Source organism: Saccopteryx bilineata, chromosome 2 (assembly GCF_036850765.1).
Source record: "Saccopteryx bilineata isolate mSacBil1 chromosome 2, mSacBil1_pri_phased_curated, whole genome shotgun sequence".
Classification (NCBI taxonomy): Eukaryota; Metazoa; Chordata; class Mammalia; order Chiroptera; family Emballonuridae; genus Saccopteryx; species Saccopteryx bilineata.
The window spans coordinates 204476758-204497278 of NC_089491.1; the positions used below are offsets into that span (position 1 = coordinate 204476758).

The window sequence follows — 20521 nt, forward strand, 5'->3', positions numbered from 1 at the left end:
TACAACATGGGCGCACACCCCTGGGGCTTTGGAAGGAATCTCTCACCCACTATCTGCGCACGCCGACCAGGAGATCGGGTAAAATGGCTGCCCCGCTTGTCTTTTCTTTGTATGGGTTTGGTGCGAGTGTTAGCTGTATTGCCCGGGTTGTCACAGGAACAGCATTTCCTCGGCTTGGATCTCCATGCCACAGCCTGGTTCGGCTGTTTGTGCCGTGGCCTGGATCTATTCACCCCCTTTGCCTGCCTTAGTTTCTATATTCTCAGTTTCCAGTGAAAGCCGCCCTGTTTAGGTTAGTGAGGAAGGCAGAGCATTTCTTACTCCCTATTTCCTTCGGGGTTTGGTTATATATTTAGCTAATTTTTCGCTCGATCATAACTTTGGGTGTATTGCAAAACATCTGGAGGCTCCAAGGATAGGTTTTTCTGTTTCTGCTTGAAGATCTTGTTGAGTTTTGGGGGAGATTTATTGGTATTGCTTCCCACCCCGCCATTACTCTCTGAAGATGTATTTTCATCTGTCAATATCACAACATTGTCTTTAATAGGGAAAATAGGAAACACCATAATTGCCAAGTAAAATAACTAAAAATTGAAATTCTGAAACTGGAATATATTAGAATAGTGTATAGTCGTGGAAAGTAATGTAAAAATGCACTTATTAATGATGAAAGAGTTCCTTGATATATTTGTTAATAGGTATAAAAAGCTGACTACACAACTTTATGACCCTCGTTCTTTAACAGACCTACACATGCATGTGCACACACATATATGACGAAATTGTATACACCAAAAAATTAACAGTGCTTATAGTTGGTAATGATCACAGGTTATCATTTTCCCCCATACTTTTCTTTATTCCTGTAAATAATTTTTTGTGAAAAGCATATATTTTTTATATTTCAGAAAATGGATTATTTTAAGAAATAAATAGCATCATCCATAATTAGATTTTAATATAGGACCTCAGCAGCAAACAGTATTTTAGGTTTTTAAACTCTTGAACAAACCACTTTTTTAAGTCATTCAGTGTTATAGAATAATTAAAACTAGCATAGTTTAAGCCAGGGGTCCCCATACTTTTTATACAGGGGCAGTTCACTGTCCCTCAGACCACTGGAGGGCCAGACTATAAAAAAACTATGAATAAATCCTTATGCACACTGCACATATCTTATTTTAAAGTAAAAAAACAAAATGGGAACAAATACAATATTTAAAATAAAGAACAAGTAAATTTAAATCAACAAACTGACCAGTGTTTCAATGGGAACTATGCTCCTCTCACTGACCACCAATGAAAGAGGTACCCTTTCCGGAAGTGCAGCGGGGCCGGATAAATGGCCTCAGGGGGCCACATGTGACCCGCAAGCCATAGTTTGGGGACCCCTGGTTTAAGCTAATGGCCTCTTATTTTTTTCTTTTGTAAATAAACTTAGACTTACTATTTTCTCAGTCTGCTTCTTTTCCACTCTTTGCTTACATGAGGTCAGAGACACAGAACTTTGAATTACTGAGATAGGGTATTTGTTTGTATGGTTAAAACTTCTATGTCAGATAAAATGACAGAACTCCAAGGCACTTAATACTGATATGTTAAAGCTATGAGTACACATTGATATTAAATAGACAAATGTATTTCTATTTTAGAGACATATTATGGTTCTAATTAATGGTTCTAAGCAGGCTGGCTGTCACCCATTATAGGAATGAATTGTTGTTGTTTTTGTATTTTTCTTGAGAAGCAGGAGTGGGAGTGGGGGGGGTGCAAAGAGACAGACTCCTGTATGCACTTGACCAGGATCCACCCAACAAGCCCACTAGGGGGCGATGCTCTGCCCATCTGGGGCATTGTTCCATTGCAACTGGAGCCATTCTAGCACCTGAGGCAGAGTCCATGGAGCCATCCTCAGCGCCGGGGCCAACTTGCTCCAGTGGAGCCTTGGCTGTGGGAGGGGAAGAGAGAGAGAAAGGAAAGGAGAGGGGGAAGGGTGGAGAAGCAGGTGGTCCCTTCTCCTGTGTGCCCTGACCAGGAATCAAACCCAGGACTTCCACATGCCAGGCAGAAGCTCTACCACTGAACTAACTAGCCAGGTCCAGAATGAGTTGTTTTATAAAAAGTAAAATGAACTTTCATGTTTCATATGTGGGGAGAGTGAAATCTTGACAACTGTTTCTTTTCAAAGTGGACAGAATGAGAAACAGAAAGACAGAACCAAGAAGAAGGGCAGTAAATATGGAAAAGTATGAAGGTGATATCTGAGTAAATGTGATTCCGGAGATCAAAAGTGACAGCAGAATATGAAATTTTAGGAAAGCTGTCACTTAGGGTAGCTACAGAACAATTTTTAAGCATTCATTTGTATGCTTAACATGCATGTTAAGTGATCATGACTGTGTCTCCAGTAGCAAAGGTTTGTGCAGAATTGGGCACAATTGTCCTGTCCCTTGTCCTTACAGAAAATTTGTTTCCTGGCTTATTGTTGCTTCTTATGATTTTTGAAGTTGAGCATTCAATTCCAAAATGAAGTAAAGCAACAAGAACACAGAGTAACTGGGACTATGGGTTAGAAGATTTTTGCAACAGTTTTGTTTTTTGTCTACATGATTCTATTTTCTGGTCAAAGACTAATTTCAATTTTCATAAAATATGGGTTTTTTCCCCCAAGGAACTTTCTATATGAAGAATAAAAAGCTTAGATTTGGTCATTAGACCAGTAATATTCAATACTGGAGACCAACATGTTTCTTTTATTATGTGAAATAAATGGGGCTTAGCCTACAGTCGGGTCTGTGATTATTCAGCTCCTCCAAAAGTAGCTCCTGACTTTGATTTTGTAAAACACATTAATATTAATTCTGTTACTTTGAACATTTGCTTTTTGTATAACAGAATCCATATGCTTGGTTCAGGACAGCATATGTTGTTTATTATGCAGGTTTATCTGTTTCTGATGATACAGCAAATAAATCAAATCTAAATTAAGCCAACACTACTCCTCCCTTGTGTCATGATATTTGGGGATGAGGTTGTTAGCTCAGGGGTCATGAGGAATAAAATAATTTTGCTTTTTGAACATGAAACGATATATTTTGATTTTTTGTTGGATATTCTCATTGCTCACTGATCAGTAACTTTCAGTATTTCCAGTATAAGTTTTACTTTTTATGAAGTTATTTTGCTTACCTTTGAAACCTTTCTACTGTTGTATATGAGCTTACAAGCAATTTGGAATTTTAAAAAAATTAAATTGGCTTAGTGAGACTAAAGTGTTTTTGTTTATTTGTTTTTTTACTTGTTTGTTTTTAAAATCTGGAATAGCTGATACAACATCAATAAAATACATGTTTAAAAGCTTTTGTGAAACTTTTTTTCTTTTTGTTTTTAGTGGAATAAAATACTGGTTAAAAAACATTCAAATAAATGTTGGGGCATTTCTTCTGTGAAAATGGTTTATTAACTCCAGAACTGAAAAAATACGGGGAACCATCATTGTCAGTGTTTCTTAAATTGTCTTCATAACCAAACAACTAATTTTTATATAGAGCTCTTCTGAAGTAAAAATTTCTGTGACAATTTCTTACGTTTCCAGATTTTTTAATCAACATGGAAATACTTACTGAGTTCATAAATATAATATACTGTTCCTTGGAGATCATAGGACTGATTTCAAGACTCCCAAACTTTCATCTGAAAGACAGACATATTAGCAAAACAAACTTGTCAATCAGACCAAGTTATTTAAAGCTTAGTTCAAATAGTACCTTCTCTAAACAGCTTTCTTTTATTATTTTGTTGAGGTTCATTTGTTTGCCATTTCTTTTCTGAGCTGAAAATTCTCTTCCCTGTTTGATTATCTTTAAGTTTTGGTTACAAGAAACATATTCATTCACTTACCAGAAAGTAAAATGGAGATTCTTATAGCAATCTGCAAATGCAACAGACTGAGGAATAGACCAGGTATGTTGGCTCCTTCTTCAACTTGCACTGAGGCTCATTGGTTTCTCATGGTGTTTCTGTTACTCTGTAGACTGGCATGGCCTGGGTGACCAGATGCTCAACTTCTCTTCCTGCCTATTCTGATGGGTTTGTTGAGTCTAATTCCTAATATAAGACTGATCACTTTACTGTCTATGTCAATTCCACTCCAGGAGTTGCAGCAAGCTTATGGTATGATTTACCCCAGTGGTCCTGGAACTTTGATTCATTGCTGACATTTGGTTAAGCATCTCTAATTAGGAGAGCATGATCTTAATGAATATTTGGCTATTCTGTGAATGCCTAATATTGGGAGATGTATATTTTGTTTCTATTTATACATACTAAAATGTAGTGTCCAGAATATCTGATTTACTATAAACATTGCCAGAAAGCTGAAAAAGAAGTATAATAATTAGTCAAAATGGATTAACACTGGGGCTTAAATGATAGCTACTATTCTTAGAAATAGAAATAAAAATATTCCTGCCTGAGTAATTAACAAGATAATATCTTGGAAGCCTTTACATTATTAAAACATGGCAAATTAGTTCAATGAATTCTGTTAAGGCTTCACCATGTCTGACCTCTCTGTACTTGACAGACAGTGTTGCCTACTATTTTCTTCTTTCCCCTCTTTCTTTGCTTTCTAAAGGTAACTCTGACCTGTGTCTCTTTTTACCTATTTCTTTTCAGAACCCTCCATTGGATTCTCTTTTCTGCCCACCTTCCAAATACAGTCGTCCCTTGCCATTTCGCGGTTCACTTTTCGTGGTCTTACTGTATCACAGATTTTTAAATTGCATATATCTAATTTTGTATCACAGATTTTTTGCTATATTGTGGGATTTTGCACTATATAGGTTTTTTTTATATATTTATTATTTTAATTATTTTTGTGGTAGAATAAGCAAAATAATTGTGGGTAAGGTTAATAACAGTGTGGGAAAGGTTTATAAGAGTATGGGGGCCCTGGCAAGTTGGCTCAGTGGTAGAGCGTCGGCCTGGTGTGCAGGAGTCCCGGGTTTGATTCCTGGCCAGGGTACACAGGAGAGGTGCCCATTTGCTTCTCCACCCCTCCCCCTCTCCTTCCTCTCTGTCTCTCTCTCCCCCTCCCGCAGTGAGGCTCCATTGGAGCAAAGATGGCCCAGGCGCTGGGGATGGCTCTGTGGCCTCTGCCTCAGGTGCTAGAATGGCTCTGGATGCAACAGAGTGACGCCCCAGAGGGGCAAAGCATCACCCCCTGGTGGGCATGCCGGGTGGATCCCGGTCGGGCGCATGAGGGAGTCTGTCTGACTGTCTCCCCATTTCCAGCTTCGGAAAAAAAAAAGAGTATGGGAAGGGTTTATAAAGCCTTAAAATCTATATAAATAATAAAATAAATATAAGGTTGCTAATTCATGGATTTTCGCCTATCGCGGAGGGTTCTGGAACCTATCCCCTGTGATAGATAAGGGACCACTGTATTTGTGTCATTCAGGCTGTTGTTCTTGGACATGTCTTTGATTACACAGCCATTCTAACCAACATATCATATTTCCCCATGTATAAGAAGCACCCTTTTTTGAAACATTTAGGGTCTAAAAACTGGGTGCATCTTATACAGTTGTTGTCAAGTTATTTAAGAAGTGTGGCATTTCAAATGCCATAGATAGAACTGAGGATGAGGCAATATATGAAGACAGTGATTCATCATCAGACACAGTTGAGGACAAACTAATGGACAGGAGTTTTGACAGTGATAGGGAGTTGTATGAATTCTATGATGAATAAAACTTGAGTTCAATAACTTTATGTTATACATTTTTCAAATTTCAGGCCCCAAAATTAAGGTGCATTTTATACACGGGAGAGTCTTATACATGAGGAAATATAATATTACTTATGGAATCTTTGATCAGCTATAATCATGAAATCTGAGTTTCCATCACTAACTTTTGTACTAAGTTCTAATTTATAGAACATTTCCATCTGGCTATTTACAGCAATATACAATCCAGCTTTGACAGTTAGAACTCTTATCTCCATCCTTACTCCAGGGACCATCGTATTTGTCCATGTATAAGATGCTCCCATGTATAAGATTCACCTTAATTTTGAGACCAGAAGTTTGAAAAAAAATGTATTACATAAAGTTATTGAACTCAAGTTTTATTCATCGTAAAATTCATACAACTCCTCATCACTGTCACAACTCCCATCCATTAGCTTGTCCTCATCTGTGTCTGATCACAAATCACTGTCTTCAACAAAGAGCACAAAAACAAGCACAAAAAGATGGGAAATGCAAAGAAAAAGATCTACAATCACTGTATAAGATGCACTCAGGTTTTAGACCCCAAATTTTTAAAAAAAGGGGTGTGTCTTATACATGGGGAATACGGTACTTCTGAATTTTGTATTATGACAGTGAACATTCCAACCAGCCAGTGGTTTCTCAGTGCCTACAGAATCATAGCCATATTTATCTCATGTGGGGTCAAAGATTTCTGGCAGTCAGGTCCCTCTGCCCACCTTTGTTCTTGTCATTTTCTTTCACACATTTCTTCCTGCATCTATGCCTGATATAAACACATAAAATAAGAAGATATAATTTGTACAGAGAATTAAATGCAATACAATCTTTCACTATTTCAATGAAGATTGCAAATTAAAATTTTTACTTTAAAAATGTGTTATAGGCCCTGGCCGGTGGGCTCGGTGGTAGAGCATCGGCCTGGTGTGCAGAAGTCCTGGGTTCGATTCCCGGCCAGGGCACACAGGAGAAGCGCCCATCTGCTTCTCCACCCCTCCCCCTCTCCTTCCTCTCTGTCTCTCTCTTCCCCTCACGCAGCCGAAGCTCCATTAGAGCAAAGATGGCCTGGGCGCTGGGGATGGCTCCTTGGCCTCTGCCCCAGGTGCTAGAGTGGCTCTGGTCACAACAGAGCGATGCCCCGGAGGGGCAGAGCATCGCCCCCTGGTGGGCATGCCAGGTGGATCCCGGTCGGGCGGGCGCATGCGGGAGTCTGTCTGACTGTCTCTCCCTGTTTCTAGCTTCAGAAAAATACAAAAAAAAATGTATTATATATCACCTATGTTGAAATTTTGACTTGTGATATAAAACAGAAATATTTTCATCAATTATATTTTCTCTTATCTGCTCCTCCCCCTTCAAACATCTCAAATTTTGTTAATATGCTCTGAGATTTGAGCTCCGGTTCATTTAACTAAAATTACCTTATTCACATTAAATTTTATAATATAAAGTATGTGATTTTAATGTCATTGTCTATTATAATAATTTTTACATGATTATTCTAAAAAGTGAATTCAATACTTGGTTGCCTCTGCAAATTTATTTATTTATTTATTTATTTATTTATTTATTTATTTATTGTATAATGAGGTAGAAGTAAGATATAAGAATATGTCTTATCTAATGAGATTTACCTTGGACAACTAGACAGTACAGGGAACAGAGTGAAGGGGCAGGCACAGGGCAGGAAACATGATTGACTTCCAATCTTCTGTAATTCAGAGTTCTCCGACTAGGACATCTGAAAGATCCTCTGAGCCTGGAGAGTTATACTGTCCTTTTCATTAAAGAGAGGTTACTATCTTGCTATAAAATTGCAGATATCCTAGGAAATTTTTCCCACTGCAAGTCACCTGTGGGATAACCACTAATTTCTTTAGCTTTTGAAGATCAAATTACCTAAAGGTAAGTTTGAGTGGCATGCTGTAGACATAGTTGTAAGGAATCCATTTTCTTTTCAACTTTTTCCCAGGGACCCCACCACTTGTTACTACTGAATTGTTAAGTTTTTCTCAATATACATATCAAACAAGTTGATTTGATTTAATGTACAGAGACTTTTGCTTTAAATGCTAAACCAGCAATTCCATATAACAAGTGGTCATATTTTTTCAATCAACTTCTAAAATCATTAGATTTATATTTTGATTCATTCTTAGATTTCTTCAGGTAGTTTTTCCCCCATAGAAAAAAAGAAATGAAGATATATAGTTTCTAACTGTCTGTATGTTCCCATTTTTCTGTTGCTTTATTAAGTAAATGTCAACTGAGCTGAGAATAGAATTCTGGAATCAAACATTCTCTGTCAATTATTTCTATCTCTTACTCCATCTCTGGCATCTAATATTGTACATGAGGAAGTCTGGCACCAACTTAACTGTTGTCCTTAGTGAGTGTCTTCTGGTTTTGCCAAGTTTCCAGGGAAGAATATGGGTGAATGTAGATATCTGGTGAGTGATGCTGATGAGTAGAAGCTTGTAGAATCCTTAATTTTCCTTAAAATGTAATATTTTACCTGACTGTCTAGATTTTGTGTTTTGTCAATTATACCCACCACTCAATGAATGCTTTTAATCTGAAGGTTCATATTTTCTCTGTTGTCAAGACTTCATTTATTATATATTTGACTATTTTTTTAGTTCCATTTATGTTCTTTTTTTTCAAAAGCGTAAATATAGATTTCACCACCATTATATGTCTTGGATATTTATATCTTCTCACAGGGCATTTTTGCTTCTTCATTTTTGTTCCCCTCTTGTGAAGGATTTTTTTTCCTATGGATTAGGTTTCTGCAATAATGATTCTGCACTTTCATTCTTTTATGGCCATTTTCAGTTCTGATACAGTTTTCTTTCCTTCATTAAATTATTTTCTTAATTTTCTTTTTAAGTGAAGCTTAATTATAATATAGTTCTCAAATCTTATGTGTAGAGCTAGATGAATTTTCATAAATGTGCAAACCAGGAGAACCAACAAATATTGGTTAAAGGTAACCAATATTTCCATTTCCATCATGATTGATGAGTTTTGCCTATTTTGAACTTCACATCAAAGGGATCATACAGCCTGACCAGGCAGTGGCACAGTGGACAAAGCATCACCTGGGACGCTGAGGACCCAGGTTTAAAACCCTGAGGTCACCGACTTGAGTGTGGGTTCACCAACTTGAGCAAGGGGTCGCTGGCTTGAGTGTGGGGTCATAAACATGACCTCATGGTAACTGGCTTGAGCCCAAAGTTTACTGGCTTGAGCAAGGGGTCATTGGCTAGGTAGGAGACTCCCCAGTCAAAGCACATATGAGAAAGCAATCAATGAACAACTAATGTGCTGCAACTATGAGTTGATGCTTCTCATCTCTCTCCCTTCTTTTCGGTCTATCCCTCTCTCTCGCTTAAAAAAATAGAGATATTATACAATATGTACTCTTTTGTGTCAGGATTCTTTTGCTTAAAAGTATATATGTGAGATTTCTGAATTTAGAAATAGTTTGTTTATTCTCAATGAATTTCTAATAGGTTTACATTAATGGACGTATCTATTAGCAATGAACATTTGTGTTGTTTAAAGTTGAGAGAGCCATTAATAATAAAGCTATGCACATGTGATGTGTTGCTTCACATATGTATGCCTTTCTAGAGATGAAATTACTGGGTCATAGGTTATATGAATATATAGCTTTCATAGACAACAGGTTTTTCAAAGTGATTATATCATTTTATATCCCCATCAGCAATGTGTAAAATGTCTTTATCTCAAATATTTTACTGGTGTTCCTATTTTTTTTTGGTGTCTTTTTTGACCCAGTTTGTTTTATTTTAATTGCTACCTTATAATTGTTAAAATGAGAGAAATGAGAAAGGAGAAATAGATGATAAGAAATAAAGTATGTACATTATTTCATTTCCAATCTCTATAGGCAGGAAGGTATTTGGGGGTTATCACTTACCTAGTAGGAAACTCTTTCTAATTCTCTCTCTGCTAGTCTGTGATTATTTCTTGCATATATAATCCCTCCTGAAAATGCATTATTTCTGTAAATCATTTTAGAATATGTTTCCTATTCTGAGATGTTAGAGAAGAATTAACCAAACTGTTCCTGGCAAAGAGAATGAAGGGCACATACTCTTGGATACTGTCTTTTATTTTTTACACTTGCTCTCATGTTGAAATCTATAAATGGTATAGGCAAAATTATTGTTCTGCATTTAAAGTCAGTGTCTTTTATGAATACAATATTATCTAATTCTGTAGATTCATGAAATAATAAGTATAATGATACCATAGTATTTGTATCTTTTTATACGTAATTTCTATTTTTTTTTGTATTTTTCTGAAGTGAGTAGTGGGGAGGCAGAGAGATAGACTCCCACATGTGCCCAACTGGAATCCACCCAGCATACCCACTAGGGGGCAGTGCTCTACCCATCTGGAGTGTGCTCCATTGCAACTGGAGCCATTCCATCGCCTGAAGGTGGAGGACATGGAGCCATCCTCAGCGCCCGGCTAACCTTGCTTCACATATATTGGGTTGGGGAATAAGTTCGTAGCGTTTTTACCGAAGACTTTTACTTAAACAAAAAACAATAATTATATCTATAAGTTAATCAATTATATATTCGCCGTTGCTGTTTACAACCTCTTCCCACCTCTCGACCAATTTGTTGATGCCGTTCTGCCAAAAATTGCCTGGTCTGGTGTCAAAGAAGTTGTTGAGCCAGTTTTTAAGGACCTCTTTGTTATCGAAGGTAACACCCTTCATATGGTTTGACAGGGAGCGGAAAAGATGGTAATCAGTAGGTGCAAGGTCAGGAGAATACGGGGGATGCTTAAGGACCTCCCATTCGAGCTCTTGGAGTGCAGCTTTGATGACTTGTACAACATAGGGCCTGGCGTTGTCGTGAAGGAGTATGGTTTGACCATGTCGATCAGGTCTTTTCAGTCGAATAGCCTCATTCACGCAGTGTAGCTGGGCAATGTAGAGCTCCTTGTTGACCGTGGCATTCTTTTCAAGCATTTCCCAGTTCTTCATCAAATTCAGAAGGCCTTCCATTGCGGCACATGTCATCAACGTCAAAGTTGCCATTTTTGAACTTTGCAAACCATTTCCGTGCTGTAGACTCACCTATGACACCTTCTCCATACACGTTGCAAATGTTCCGGGCTGCTTCAGCAGCTTTTTTACCTCGATGAAAAGCAAAGAAGAGCAGGTGTTGAAAATATTGATTTTTGCTTCCTGGGTATTCCATTTCTAAGCCTCAAAACTAATTAAAAATTAAATAACTCAAAAATACAATTAACACAGTTTTGTAGAGCAGAAAGAGTTTTATCGAATGAATACTTACCCTTTGCCAAACAGCAAACAAATCATTGTAAAATAAAAGAAAATATAAAAATGCTACGAACTTATTCCCCAACCCAATATATGCCTTTCTAGAGATGAAATTACTGGGTCATAGGTTATATTTCATAGACAACAGGTTTTTCAAAGTGATTATATCATTTTATATCCCCATCAGCAATGTGTAAAATGTCTTCATCTCAAATATTTTACTAGTGTTTCTATTTTTTTGGTGTCTAAGCTGCGAGAGGGAAAGAGAGAGAGAAAGGCGAGGGGAGGGGTGGAGAAGCAGATGGGTGTCTCTCTTATGTGCTCTGGCTGGGAACCGAACCCAGGACTTCCACGTAATTTCTAATTCTATATGAACATTTAGGAATAACGGTTGACGAAATATCATTAAAATGAGCCAAACCTTTCTCTTATCTTTGTGCCTATTATTGTTTTTGCTGTAGCCTTTGCTTTTCATTCTGGATAACTTTTCAAAAAGTATCAATCAATCAACCTTTTTTGGAAAAATAATAGACTTTATATCTTCCTTAATTTATGGTGTCTTATTAATTACTTTTTTTCAGAAGGTGACATTATTTTTACATGGCATAGTTTAAGATTACTAAAGAGTTTTCCTTTTTAGAAGTTTCAGAGAGCTTTATATTAGGGTTGTGTTAATTTCCATAACACAGTTATTGAGTAAATAGTGGAAACAGCCCTTTACCAGGAAACAGTCACCATTACAAGCTTGTTTCTGAGCTACCATACCTCACCCACAGCCTAAAAGGGCTTAGCTCCAGTGACCTCATTGCCCTGTCCCATAGCAGTCTATTTGAGGATGAACACGATGCCAATATGACTCTTCCTTTTGCAGGAAAATTGGAATAAGATAGAGATGAAGTCCAGAAAGTGTAGGAGATAGGACTAGAATTATGTATATTTTTTTCTCAAGGTAGCCATGATGTGATTCTTTCATGAGTGGAGATGCTGGTTTGTAGAAAGAAAATGAAAACAAATGCAGACAAGGATCTGGAGGTGAGAAATTATATGGCCTCAGAGTTGCTGTCTAATAAATTACCCTATTTTTCTAAGTTTTTATATTTCCAGAAATTGCATTTCTATATTTTCTGTAATTGTTCTTGTATTCTCTGCAGTTGTATTCCCTGTATTTTTATAATAAATATTTTGAAAATTTAATTTAAATAGGAATTTTTTCTCTTTCCACACTAAATGGATTTCGACAAAGACAACCATAATCTAGAAATAAGAAATTATGTTTTCCAACAAACAAACAAACAATCCAATAAAAAAATGGGAAGAGGATATGAATAGACACTTCTCCCAGGAAGAAATACAAATGGCCAACAGATATATGAAAAGATGCTCATCTTCTTTAGCTATTAGAGAAATGCAAATCAAAACGGCAATGAGATACCACCTCACACCTGTTCGATTAGCTGTTATTAGCAAGTCAGGTAATAGCAAATGTTGGAGAGGCTGTGGAGAAAAAGGAACCCTCATACACTGTTGGTGGGAATGTAAAGTAGTACAACCATTATGGAAGAAAGTATGGTGGTTCCTCAAAAAACTGAAAATAGAACTACCTTATGACCCAGCAATCCCTCTACTGGGTATATATCCCCAAAACTCAGAAACATTGATACGTAAAGACACATGCAGCCCCATGTTTATTGCAGCATTGTTCACAGTGGCCAGGACATGGAAACAACCAAAAAGCCCATCAATAGATGACTGGATAAAGAAGATGTGGCACATATACACTATGGAATACTACTCAGCCATAAGAAATGATGACATCGGAACATTTACAGCAAAATGGTGGGATCTTGATAACATGATACGAAGCGAAATAAGTAAATCAGAAAAAAACAGGAACTGTATTATTCCATACGTAGGTGGGACATAATAGTGAAACTAAGAGACATTGATAAGAGTGTGGTGGTTACGGGGGGGAGGGGGGAATGGGAGAGGGATGGGGGGTGGGAGGGGCACAAAGAAAACAAGATAGAAGGTGACAGAGGACAATCTGACTTTGGGTGGTGGGTATGCAACATAATTGAACGACAAGATAACCTGGACTTGTTATCTTTGAATATATGTATCCTGATTTATTGATGTCACCCCATTAAAAAAAGAAAATTATAAAAAAAAAAAAATTAAAAAAAAAAAATTAAATGCCTTTATTGTTTAAAAAAAAAAAAAAAAAAAAAAAAAAAAAAAGAAATTATGTTTTCAGTCCCAGCTCTGTCATAAATTTGCTGGGATATTACTGTGGAGAATTAAGTTTTTCTTCCTTCTTCTCCCATAGTATTATTGATAACCCTGTTACATTACTTACTCCATAGACTGCAATTATATATTTGAATATCTGTCTCTCTCACAAGAGGAAATAATTTTGCTCTTCATGGTGACTTCAGCACCCACTATGTCACTGGCACATATGTGTTAAACATATTCTGGTTAGTCAATAAAAATTCTGGTTGGTCCATGAACTAATCACTATGTGGAGTGGGTGCATTCTTGTCTATTTAGAAATAGTATTTTCAGCATTTTGTATATTCTTTCCTTGTTTCTCTCGCACATGTTTACATATATTATCACTAGAGGTAGTTGAAATACATGCTTATGAGCAATGGGTATATGAAGTAGAGAAAAAAAATGCAAAAGCCTTCATGTACTTACACCCAGTGTCTATAATTATCAACATATGGCTCATCTGACCTTATTTACTCTTCTTAATCCTTCACTATGCTGGATTACTTAAAATAAGCAAATCTTAAACATATCAGTTTGTCTGTAAATATTGTAGTATGCAACGCTTAGATGTAAAAATTTGGTGCTTCCTTTTAAAAAGCCAAAGTGTTTTATAATAATTTACATATTAGGAAATAAAATTTTAATACTTTCTAGATTTAAGCTAGTATACTTAGCCATTTCCAAATAGAAAAACTAAAATTTGATCAATTTTAGAGAAATGACAATGGTTTGTAGCAAAAAAGCAATTATAATCAAAGTGTATCAAATATCTTTTTATTATCATTTTAGTCACTTTAAGTTTCTAGTCTCTTTTTTTGTTTTTCATATTTCGCTAAGATCAGTGATGATGTGCCACTTTTTTTCATTGCTATAAACTGCATTCTAGTGATATTTGACAATGCTCCGAAAGTTAAGTGGAACTTTAAACAATATAGCAAAACTAATCCCAACATCATAATACAATTTAATGTTTCATTGGGCATAGTCCTTAAGTATTACCCTAGAACAGGGGTCCCAAACTTTTTACACAGGAGGCCAGTTCACTGTCCTTCAGACCGTTGGAGGGCCGGACTATTAAAAAACAAACAAACCATGAACAAATCCCTATGCACACTGCACATATCTTATTTTAAAGTAAAAAAACAAAACGGGAACAAATACAACATTTAAAATAAAGAACAAATAAATTTAAATCAACAAACTGACCAGTATTTCAATGGGAACAATGGGCATGCTTTTGGCTGAGATGGTCAATGTGCTCCTCTCACTGACCACCAATGAAAGAGGTGCCCCTTCTGGAAGTGTGACAGGGGCCAAATAAATGGCCTCGGGGGGCCGTAGTTTGGGGACCCCTGCCCTAGAAAGTCTTTCTCTGGCTGTTTTTAATTATTTTTATTCCACATGTCATATTCAGTAGCAGGGAGGAGACTGTTGCTAATGGTTTTTTCTTGGAAATTAATCTGTCAACCTGGTGAAAATATAAGTGCAAACAGATGAACAGGAATCCTTCAATTTAACATCCTAAGCATATTAATTTACTAGCAAGCACATAATAAGATTAAGTAATCAAGAATTTCCATTAAGAATGAGGAAATGTGGCATGTAGAGTAGGGATTTAACAGCACATCAATGTGATGTATTCACAAAATGTTTTAAAAATTAATTTTGATATTAGGTAGTGGTGATGAATACTAATGCTGTGTCTTGGAGCTGGGGATGGACGTAGACAGGCAATGTCCAGGCTTTAATGTAACATTTTATGGTCTAGCATTCTCTATCGAGCCTGTGATTTTGACATTGAAATGGAAGATCTTTCCCTGTGAGATGGGTATAAAATAAGCTTTCTATTTCTCTAAGGGTAGTCACTGAAAAGATTTTCAGAAAGGGCTTTACGCCTTTGGAGGTAGATGAACATATCCAGGACCAAGAGTATTTTTTATTAATGAGAGTTAGAGGAAATCTTCCTCCATTGTGCAAGCACAGTTTTTAATTACCTGTACAAGATTGTAATAAAATCCAAGGTAAAGAGTATAGCAGTGCAGCAATCTTAGAATGTGTAACTTCAGGCCCTGGCCAGTTGGCTCAGTGGTAGAGCGTCGGCCTGGCGTGCAGGAGTCCCAGGTTTGATTCCCGGCCAAGCATAAGTGCCCAACTGCTTCTCCACCCCTCCCCCGTTCCTTCCTCTCTGTCTCTCTCTTCCCCTCCCGCAGCCAAGGCTCCATTGGAGCAAAGGTGGCCCTGGCACTGAGGATGGCTCTGTGGCCTCTGCCTCAGGTGCTAGAATGGCTCTGGTTGCAACAGAGTGACGCCCCAGATGGGCAGAGCATCGCCCCCTGGTGGGCATGCCGGGTGGATCCCGGTCAGGTGCATGCAGGAGTCTGTCTGACTGCCTCCCCGTTTCCAACTTCAGAAAAATACAAAAAAAAAAAAAAAAAAAAAAGAATGTGTAACTTCAGACAGGTTGGTTGCATCTCTGCCATTGGTTGTTAAAGAGCTGCTCTCTCTAGCATTGAATCTGCCCTATATCGTTTTTCACTTTGATTTGTCACCCAGTAATTTTTTCACTATCTTTTTAAATTCATCCCTCTTTTCTCTCTTATGCAACTTTTACATTGCAGCATTGGCTTAAAAGCTATCATAAATGACTTGTAATTTTTCTGTATTTTTATTTTTTATAATTTGAATAGCTTGTGGGTGTGAACTCAAAGTCAAGTTGAAACTTACAGCACTAGAGTTCAGCACAGGTTAGCTTAATTTAGCTGTGTGACATATGAATGGATCTCCAGTGCAAGTGAGGTCATATTTCTATCTTTCAATCTCAATCTGTAGCAGTAATCTCAATCGGTGGCTATTTTTTTCTACATCCCTCAAAAGTACATATTCTTTGGATTATTGGAGCTTCCACTGTAAAGGAATGGAAAATGAGATGGAAAATTTTTGCTGAAATGGTAAAGAAGCAGATCTTAAATGTTGAAGGAAAGATATCACTATAATTTACCATCCTTAGATATCAAAAGTGGATATTTATTTTAACAGATTAAAATATAAAGTGTCTTAATATATAATATGAATTAGGCAAATATTATTTTGTCCTCCTTTAGCTAAAACAGTAATTCTACTTCTGTAATCTAAGGAAAAAGAGATGAGGGGGAAAATTGAAGTGCAAAATAATTCATTGCAGTATTTTTATGATAGCCAAAATTGAAAACTACCCAAATGTTATATTACAAGTGAACAGCTAGAGAACAGTTAAATATATTCAATATGCTGTTAGTTACTTGTTTTAAGTGACAGCAAAAATTATGTAAGCCTCATGAAAAATGGTAAATATACATAAAAAATAAGACCTATGGAAAACAAAATAAATATTAAAAATTTTAACTCTTGTGTTTACAGTGTGTTGGTGATAAAATTACACATAGTCTCCTCCTTCCATTTTCTCTCATTTTTCATTTTTCTGTTACGCAAATGCAAACCTTGGAAAAGGTTAAACAACTTAATGTAAATTAGTGCCACGTTGTGAGCTTAATTTATGTGACCAAGAACAGCAGCCTACCATCAGAAGAGAAACATATTTATTGATATATGATAGAGCAAATATAATAAATGTTAACAAGAGAGTCTAAGTAGGGAGAATACACTTATTCATTGTAGAATTGTTTCAACTTTTTAATGATACAATGTTGGGGGTAAAACAACAAAACTATGCTCTGAGTGCTGAGAAATTAATGTACAGGCAAACTTTCAGAGCATTATTTCCTTGAAAGTTGAAGTCTGTCAGTATAAGCTGCATTGTTATTCATTTGTGTTTTTTCTCTTATAATCTATGTATGCAAATAGTAAAATATTAGGGGTTATGTAAGTTGCTGTGTAACATAATTGTTTTGTTTTTGTGATTTCAGTTCAGTAGGTTACTTAATAATAGTTTATTATATTTTTAAGTATTGTTTGTAATATTTGTCTTTAAAATTTTATTCACATGAGATTGAATATTTGAAGAATTTATTTTAAAAAGATTTTTCAATTAGCAATAATAGTGCTTCAAATAAACCACACTGGCTACAATACTGCCACTGTGCAACATTTGAAGAGTTTATTTATAGATAAGTAAAAGTATATCTTTCACAAACATTACTATAAATGTATGTATTCACATTTATTAAGTATGATACATATATATAGTATAATATTCACATGTGTTACATACAGATATATAATTAAATATTATTAAGAAGATGGTACCTACCTGTTCTGTCTTGAATGAGGCTAGAATGAGTAGAAATGGCATGAATATATAACATAAAGAACTACATCATACCTTTGCATCTAATTTAGGAATAATATATAATATATTCTAGTGAATTAATATAGACTTGTGTGTATGTGTGTGCATGTGTGTGTGTGAAAATTGAATACAGAAATATAAAAATTATAGTCAGATTTTATATATATATAACACAATCCAGAAATGATTGGCTTAAGAAATTCTATTTTAAAATGCATATGCACTAAGCACATTTAAATAAAAAAACATTTTTATGAGCTCATAAACTGTAAAATGATAGAGGTAGTATATATTCATTATTCTGGGTAAAGGGAAGATAAAAATATATATCATTGTTGATACACATTTTATTTTAAAAATTTTAAATTATGTTTTTTTTTAAAAAATTATGAATTTGCTGGTCCTTATCAGGCAGACAGAAGTAGTATGCAGAGACCCTTAAAAGAGTCTTTTTAAATTGGCATTGTTCTTTGGTCTATATTTGGTGCTAGCCTTTAGATAAATTCTTTGAAGCTATAAATTTATTCAGATTTTGTTTTACTTGGTACAGTAATAAGGAAAGAAACCAATGATATAAATTTATATTTCATTTTCCTAAATCTCTATCTATCTAGAGACTTCCTTTTGGCTTTTTGCTTATACGGACATTAACTATCATTATGATAAAATCCCTTATGAAAAATATTTTAAAACAGAGCCAATTATATAAATATTTTAAATGATGAAAATTTAATACTAATCTATCTTATGCAAAAACATTTATATTAGTTGGCATTACATTTATCTATGAGTAACAGAAAATTTAATCTCAAATAATCATAGCTTAAACAAGACAGTAATGATGTAGCCACTAGTACTATAGGTGAAAATCTTCCTCAGGCACTTCGTTGAGTATTTGGTTTTACATTCATCAGTCCAAGTATAGGCCAATAAAGTAGTGACCTACTGTAGAGGCTAGTGGGAAAGCAGTGGCCCCAGAGAGACAAAATATATTTGGTTTGACGGAAAAGAAAGACCGGAGAGTTGGCCTGCAGTTTGATCTGCTGACCCTTCCTGTTAGTGACTGGTGGTCTGCTCCTTCCACCACAGCTGCTGTTTAAGTGTACCTCCATTCCTATACCCAACCCATAACTGATAGATTCTGTCTGGTAATCTCACCTCAAATGTTGCTCACTCTCTTGATGGGGGTGTTGGATGTTAATTGTCATTCTTGAACCTGGATTATTTCCCAAATCAGATTTTACATATTTGGTGAGTATTAATTTTCCATTGAGAATTTAAGATGTCACCTGTGGTAGGCACAATAATGGACTACCAAATGTTTACATCTAAAATCCCAGAAGCTGGGAATATGTTATATTACACAGCAAAGAAGAAATTTGGATGAAATTAAGGTGGAATTGCAGATAGAATTAAGTATGCAAACAAGCACATGCTGAGGTTATTGTGGGTTATCTGGTTGGACCAATGTAATCACAAAAATGAAAGAAAGAGGTAGAGGTTTCAGAATCTAATAGAAATGTGATTAGAGAATAATGGTCAGAGAGATGCATCACTACTGGTTGAAGATGGAAGAAGAGGCCACCAGCCAGGGAATGTGAGTGGCCTCTAGAAGCTAGAAAAGGCAAAGAAACAGATTCTCCCCAAAAGCTTCCAGAAGAAACTCCTTGATTTTAGCTTATTGAGACTCATTTTGACCTTTTGAGCTTCAGAACTGTTAAATGATAAATCTGAGTTGTTTTAAGCCACTACATTTGTGGTCATTTGTTACACCAGCAAGAGGAAACTAATCACTACCCCTTTCCTTGCACACGTGTGCGCGCACGCACACACACAACACACACATACACATATTTAAGAAAAGACTTCAGAGAGTTGAAGCTAAAATACTGAACGAGACATTTAAAGGTACAAAGGTCCCATTGGTTGAGGCAGGGATCATAATATTTACACAATTTTTACTTCACTGTTTTTGACATCAAAAGCAAAATGAGAGACATCTTTGGTTTCACAGTTTTATGTTCTGATGACAGCATACACCTGAAGATGTAACATTTTTCTCTGAATTTAGTATTAGAGCATAGATTTATTGACTTGACACTGAGAAGCACTGAGGACCATTCTTTTAAACACAGTTTAAGAAAAACTACAAAAAGAATTTCTTCTTTGAGCCCTAAGAGAAAAAAATCTCTATTGGGACTCCTGAAGGCATCTCAGAGAGGCTTCAAGATGTGCATTTCACAAATGTTTATTTTGCAAGTCTCACTTAATATCAAAAACCTCCTGGAGAGAGGAACTGAAAGAAAAATTATTTGGTTTGATAAAAAACCAATGCTATGATTCCAAGAAGGGTAAAGCAGGTCCTTTGGAGAAGTCTTTTGGACATGATCAATGAGCATGAACACCTCCTGCTCTTGGAAAATCCCAGTGAGGAAGAAAAGTATGTGTTCCCTTCCCCCAATAAATAGCCAAAGTCAGAACATTTTTGATCCCTTCAGGCAATGTAGCCTAAATAACTGTTACCAGGAATGGGGATTTTCCCCACAACTGTGGCTTCTCTCTTATGTGCCAAGAATGGGAATCTAAAGTCCTAACAAATGAAACAAAACTAAAATTGTATCTGTAAAATGTATAAATTGTATTTATATATAATACTACCTTTGTTATCAACTTCAACCAGAGTCCTAAAAAAGAAATGTTTACTAACACAATGATGGCTTTCCATTAGACACTTTAGATGGGTGTTATATCAACAATTTCTTACTAAGATAAGCAGTTAAACAAAAAATAAATCATTAAAGAGTTAACATTACTCTAAAAATTCAGATGAAAATAATTTTTAGCCAAATTCTACTTT

The 20521-nt window shown here is 35.9% G+C and overlaps 1 long non-coding RNA gene and 1 pseudogene across 1 annotated transcript in view; one reads left to right on the plus strand and one right to left on the minus strand.

The window, feature by feature from the left end:
• The window catches only part of LOC136323114 (uncharacterized), a 64908-nt gene that overhangs the window by 11918 nt on the left and 32469 nt on the right, over nt 1-20521 (plus strand). The window lies entirely within an intron of this gene.
• Nucleotides 17353-17464, minus strand: LOC136327822 (U4 spliceosomal RNA; annotated as a pseudogene).